This window comes from Manis pentadactyla, chromosome 3 (genome assembly GCF_030020395.1).
Source record: "Manis pentadactyla isolate mManPen7 chromosome 3, mManPen7.hap1, whole genome shotgun sequence".
NCBI classification, from domain to species: Eukaryota; Metazoa; Chordata; class Mammalia; order Pholidota; family Manidae; genus Manis; species Manis pentadactyla.
The window spans coordinates 47,530,647-47,538,043 of record NC_080021.1 but is presented as its reverse complement, the minus strand read 5'-3'; positions in this window follow the sequence as shown (position 1 = coordinate 47,538,043).

Here is a 7,397-nt window from a genome sequence, read left to right as displayed (position 1 = left end):
GACATGCTCTGGGGATTCACACAGGGACAAGCCCCTCTTGTTAATAACAACTTTACTTCTGACTTCCCTTGGTACCTGAAACAGCTACATTTCTAATACATAAGATTATAACGCTGAGGAAATGCCATTTTTAATCTATGAGAGGTAAATATAATAATCATTGTTATTACTTCAGACTAGTCTTCAGGCATATTTATTCAGCCATTGAGGACTTGGGACACTAGGTGATTAACCTTAGATGAAAATAGGATGAACTGATGATTCAGGGTCCCAGTGGAGTCGGCAGCCAGGAGCAACCCAACCTCCCGTGATCTTTCATATCACTGAACTCATGGTTGTTAAGAATTGTGAATGGTCTGAGATTTTGTCCTATTTGTAAGTTATCAAGAGACACATGATTCCTGAGTGAGAGGCACAGGGCTTTATCACTCATGCAGCAGCAGGGAGCGTGGGGTTTGTATGCACTAGGTCCTCTTGTCACCCAGGTTCCAGGTGACAATGTGCATGCAGCAGGTTTGGGTCATATCTGAGGAATACTGAGATTAGGAAATTTTAATCTGGAATAGATTGGAAGCAGACTTGTCAAACTTGGCCCCAAAGGGAGATATTATCTTTATTGTCCTAGAAAGTGAACACACATGCTCTCTTTTCTGGAGGAAGACACTAGCTCTACCCTTCGAGGCTGTTCACTTTACAGACATGCTTGGAAATAGTCTAGAACAAAAGGTAGTCAATGTCTCACTCACCAGACATGAAAAAAATGTGAGAAATCCATGGGGAATTCTCTTCCAACATGGTGGCAGTGTGTACTGGAAACAAGGCATACCGAGAATAGGTGAATTTACCTGGGTCCAAATCCAGCACCACCATTACTATATAGCAAGTTTCTGAAGTTGCTTAAATTTTCTGAATTTCAGTTCACTCATCTGTGAAATAGAGAGGATATGACTTATCATGTAGAAATACTATAAGGATTAAATAAGATGGTCTATAAAGTAAATGTAACTATGATTATATATGTACATTACCCAAGTAAGGTATGCTATTATATTCTTAATTTTACAATATAATGCTATATATTACTTTATTTTGCACTTCTTGCTAATGTAGATTATATTTTTGTTTGGGTTAACACATCTAATTAGCTTTGACTTGACATTTGTTTACACTGAGCACCATAAAAAGCCCTGGACAAGAAGACAGGGTACCTGGGTTCCAGGAGTACTACAGATCAGCTTATAGGCTTTAGAAGTCACCAGAACTAATCAGCCAAGGAGGAGATTGCACAATAATTCAGGGAGAGCAAAAGGACTTTTGTCTCAGTTCTAGGCCCAAGCAGTGGGTAGGGAATGTCTGCAGAGCTGGGCTGAGAACAATTTTGAGCCTGTATCTTGGACATGAGCACACCCATGATGAGCTGTCCACCTCTTCAAGATACAGCCCTCAGGGGGCCGGGTGTGGGGTGGGGCAGGAGGGAATGAGGTAACACCTTTGTCACGGTTTTGCTTATAACAGTTAAGTTAATATGTGCTCATTCATTAATTGATGAATTAAGTAATAATGTTTCTGGAATCCTGGGTCCAGGATGGAAAATGAGGAGGTCATGAAGTGATGGACAGGGGAGGGCAGTGTTGAAACATCGCTTTACGATTTCACTTTGGAAGAGGAGGGCCCTACTTTCAGTTAGGCCACGACCTCTAAGCCAGACTAAGTACTTCTGGAAATCCAGCTGTTATCAGGCTGTAGGTGGAGGCCAGTCGGCCTTTTTTCAAATGACCTGGTGGGTTGATGCTGCCTCTGGTTCTCCTGGGCTCCAAATTACTGCTATGAAGCAGCTGCTCAAACACTTTAATGGCCACAATTAAACAGTCCCAGAGGCTGACCTTTAGACGTGGCAGTGGTTAATTGAGCCAAGTGCCCTGGGGTCTGCCATCTTTGGCAAAGCCTTGCAAGTCCAGTGTGGCTTGGTCTTTTGTTTGGTTTCTAAGGGAGAAACCTTACTTCTAATCACACTACTAGAAATGGCAAAAACCTGGGGATGATACATGACTATTGAAGGAATTCCAATGTCTTTGTAAGAAAAAAATCTTATAAATAGCAAGTTTGAAGGTTTCTCAAAATTGTCTGGGCTTATTAATTATTAATTCTTTAATGGGTAGCACAAAGCTTTTGCTAGGAAAAGGGAGCGACTTAGTGTTGAGAACTTAAGTGTTTTCATCTATCATTCAATTAACATTCATCTAACATTGAATGAATGACCAATGAATAGCAAGGAGTGTTTCAGATAGAGGGAGACAGCCTTGGAAATGGACAAGAATGCAGGTTCATAAAAGCAGAGATTGTTTCTGTTTGGTTCACTACTGTCTTGCCAATGGGTTTCAGCCCCAGACAAATTCACTATGAGTTCAGTAAGACCAAAGAAATGACAGTAGAATGTTCTTGGGGTGAAAGGGTTATACCCAACGTTTTTTCCATGGTGGCAGGTCAATCACTAGAATCCCGTCCACTCAAAGGGAGTCTGTGTGCAGCAAGGCAGCCTCTGCCCCTGGGCCTCTGCCTGCACAGCCATCTCAGTCTCTGTCCTCGGCCCTGCCACCACTCTGGTCTCCTCTCTGCTCTCCTGCAGCCTTGCAGCTGTGCCACTGTGTTGCCCAGAGCACTGGGTGGAGCTTTTTATATAGAGTCAATAACAACATATTCCTTACACTGTGTAGTGAGCTAGCTGACCAGGGCCAAGTGAGAATCCTGGCCACAGGAACCTTCACTTTATCCACAACTACATTTCCCAGATGCCTAGAATGCTGCCTCATACTTAACAAATGTTTAATTACTAATTTTTGAATAAATGAGTGGACGAAAACTCTGCTTTCATTGAGCTCATCATCTAATAAGTACATGAACAAGATGTCCCCTTTTTGCATTCCTCATTGCCAAACCCTTGGTTCCTGCAAATTTCCTTTCCATCTGATAAACTTTGCACCTAGAACTCAAAAAGTTGTGGCTTTTATACCCTATACATCTTAGGACTCTGCCCCTTTCTACAAAGAACTTACATAAATCTCAATGCCCAACTACAGAGGACCCTGAAATTCTAGCTTCTCTTTGCACCATATAGCCCTTGCGGTAGGCTTTGGGGTCTCTAGTATTTATTGCCTGTCATTTACAAGCTGAGATTGCAATCTTCACCCACAGCTCTTTTTTCTAACTGAAAATTAGATCTTGGCAATAGCAATCATTGATGACTTCCTTTAGAAGTGGGGTATATATGTATATATATGTATATGTATGTTGGGGGCAGGGACAAATCCGGTAAGTAGAGAGTATGGACCACCAAAACATGTCCCCTGTAATCCATAGGCTCTTCCTAGTGGTAGGGAAGCAAAGGTAGGATTTATAACTGGGAATTAAAGTATTTTCTTTTGGAAGTCTGAAGTGTGAAAGTCTTAGTGCAGGGCTATTGATAATCCTATTTGTCATTCCACTTGTCTCATTCCTGGAAGAGAAAGATCAAGTTTTTGTGGTGCTGCAAGATTCTGAGTGCTCTGGAGGAATGTGGATCTTTCCCCAAATTGCAAGTTTCCCTGTTTGAAGATTTCCTATATTAAGCAGGGGATTGCTTTAATGATGGGTGCTTCTATCTGAAGTCTTTTTCAGTTGTGACAAAAAAAGCTAACTCAAATTGGACTAGCCAAATAAGGAATTTAATGGGTAACATAATTGTAAAGCTGAAGCAGTACAAGACTCCAGGTGCTCCAACACTGTGTCTGGAATCCAATTTCTTTCTGTTGGTTTCACTCTATGCTGACATCATACTTAGATATTCCTTACCTCATGTTGGTGAAGTAGCTAAGTGACAGACCTTCTACAATGTCATTGCTTCTGACTGGCTCATCCTTGAACCTTTACCTCTGTGTAGAAGAAGGCAGTGTCCAATTGTCCTATCTTTGTTCCTGTTTCCTTACCTTTAAAGTGGGGATAATGATATGCTACCTTCTTTGTTAAGTGATTGAGAAAGTTAAATGAGTTGATACATGTAAAGCACATAGTGCCGGATAATGTCTGTTAGCTTTATTACTTATTTCTTTACTTATAATGGGAGCATTCTCCCTGCTGGGCTTTATAGAGACAGAGTCCAGCTGTTTTATTGAGCAGGTTTGAGCCAGAAAGACACTGTGAATTCATACCCATGCACACAGAACTAGAAAGCAAGGGGAAATTTCAAAAAGGAGATGAAACATACCCTGATTTCTACCACTGATCACCATCCCCACTGCTGCTCCCTTTTCCAAACCACATAATCGTTCAATGGACTTCTGAAGCATCCTCTCCTCTGATCTCCTGGCCTTCCTCTTGACCCCTTATAGTGTGTTTCCTTAACCACAGCCCAGGTAATCTCAGTAAGGCATAAATCCCTAGCTTAGAATCTTATCTTCCAGTGGTTCCCCAGTAGAAACTAGAATAAATGAACCTCAACTCCTAATTTGCTTGTTCTTGCCATTTTGTACCTCTATAATGCAGCTTCCCTTCACTGTGTGCATGTTCCTCCACTTTGGAGCCTCCAGGTCTTCTGTGTCTTACACATGCCAAGGTCATACCATCTCTTTTTAGAATCTTTTTCCTTTAGATTTGCAAATGATTGCTTCCTTATTACTATCCTTATCTCTATTTGAATGCAAGTTTTACTGAGAGACATTTCCTGATCAACCCAGACAGTATTTTTCCTTCCACACCTCAGTAATTCTCTATATTATTTTACCTCTTCTATATCTATTACTACTTGAATTTGTCCTGCTTGTTTTTTCCTTCTTTTTTTCCCCTCTATTTATTCCTTCTCCTAAATCAATTTTTTGAAGTAGTAAAAAGGTAATGAAGAATTGCCTAAGAAAGAAGTGTAGAGAATGCATCTTATGTTCATGGCTGCTCTTCTCCAGGGAGCATTTCCTCATACCTGAGGAGTCAGCTGAGAATTTCAGATGGTGAACAGAAACTCTGCCAGTCTGTGAATCACGGGAGCAGATAAAAGCCCCTGGCTTAGTATTAGGGCCCTAAATGCTGCTCAATAGGAGTAAGTGAGAAATGGAAGAGACAACAGTTCAGCTTTAAGTTATCCCATTACTGAAATTGAATTGAGGCAATTGTTTGTTCCTCCAAGTGCCCTGTAGACAAAAGGTAAATCCAGTCTACAGAAAGGCATTATCTTTATGACTCAAATGATTTCTATAAATTTAATTTTTATCATCAATAAAATGTAATCAGGGACATGAAGAGGCATGATAACAAGAATGAAAACCAATAAAGAAAAACAGACAATAAGAAAATATTCACAAGATACTAGAGTATCAGACACAAACTTTATAACAACTTTTACTATGTTTAAAGGCATAAGAAAAGATTAAGAATTTCAGCAAATAACGGGAAACTATTTTTTAAAAAAGAAACAAATGGACATTCTAGAACTCAAAAAGAAACAAAATTAGGAATTCAGTGGATGGATTTAACAGCAGATTCAGCTAGAGGGAGAGTTCATGAACTGGGAGATATGGCAGAAGGAAATGGAGAGAAAAATAGATGGAAAACACAATAACAAGGGCAAGAGACATAGAGGATTCATGAGTAGATGTGACATACTGCAGTTGAAGTCTCTAAAAGACAGGAAAGTTAATCTCACCCTGAATTACTGGGTCTCTCTGTTTCCAGGCTGATTCCTACTTTCACTCATAACACGGCTAGAATAAGGTTTTTAAAGCAATACTTCAATACTTGAGAAAACAGCATTGGCTTCCAATTTTATCTTTGCCAATGATTAATCATATGGTTTTTGTCAGGTTGTTTATTCTTTTTGAGCTTCAGTTTAGTGTTCTGTAAATGGTTATAATCACATCTAGTTCCCAGGATTATTGTAAGAATTTAGGTAAATTTACATATGTGTTTTATCTATGTATGTCCATCCACATATATATTTAGATAGATAAACATAGATATGTAGTATTTGGCTTGATATAACTGCTCCATAAATGAGAGCAGCTATAGTTTGCTATTATTCATATACAAACCCATGCTTCCATTAAATTTATAGACCGTGACAAGCTATTTTACACCCAGGGTGCTCACAAAAGTATTTCCATTTTCTGGAAAATATTTTATTACTTTATCTTCACTCTAAAATTTTATGTTAACAAGGGTTCTTTGCTCTCACTTATCTCTGTATTGGTGGTTCTCAGTCTCACCTGTACTCAGGCTCACCTGTGGAGTTTTATAAAAATACAGGGTGTCAGTATTCTATCTAGAAACTATTCAGAATATCAAGATATTTACTTTTTTTTATTAAGGTCTCATTGATATACAATCTTATGAAGGTTTCATATGAGCAACATTGTGGTTACTAAATTCACTCATATTATCAAGTCCCCCTTACACACATCCCATTGTAGTCACTGTCCATCAGGGTAGCAAAATGCTATAGAATCACTACTTGTCTTCTCTGTGCTACACTGCCTTCCTCATGCCCTTCCTACATTATGTGTGCTAATCATAATGCCCCTTAATCCCCTTCTCCTCCTTCCCCACCCATCCTCCTAACACCCTCCCCTTTGGTAACCACTAGTTCCTTCTTGGAGTCTGTGAATCCGCTGTTGTTTTGTTCCTTTGGTTTTGCTTTGTTGTTGCACTCCACAAATGAGGGAAATCATTTGGTACTTGTCTTCCTCCACCTGGCTAATTTCATTGAACATAATACCCTCTAGCTCCATCCATGTTGTTGCAAATGGTAGGATATGTTTTCTTATGGCTGAATAATATTCCATTGTGTATATGTACCACATCTTCTTTGTCCATTCATCTACTGTGGACACTTACGTTGCTTTCATAACTTGGCTATTTTAAATTGTGCTGTGATAAACATAGGGGTGCATATGTCTTTTTGAATCAGGGATCTTGTTTTCTTTGGGTAAATTCCTAGGAGTGGAATTACTAGGCCAAATGGTTTTTTATTTTTAGTTTTTGAGGAAACTCCATATTGCTTTCCACAATGGTTCAACTAATTTACATTTCCACCAACAGTATAGGAGGGTTCCCCTTTCCCTGCATCCTTGCCAGCATTTGTTGTTCCTTGTCTTTTGGAAGGTGGCGATCTTAACTGGTATGAGCTATCTCACTGTGGTTTTAATTTGAATTTCCCTGATAATTAGTGATGTGGAGCATCTTTTCATGTGTCTGTTGGCCATCTGAATTTCTTCTATGGAAAAGTGTCTGTTCAGATCTCTGCCCATTTTTTAATTGGGTTATTAGCTTTTTGGGTGTTGAGGTATGTGAGTTCTTTTTGTATTTTGGATGTTAACCCCTTATCAGATATGTCATTTATGAATATATTCTTCCATACTGTAGAATGCCTTTTGTTC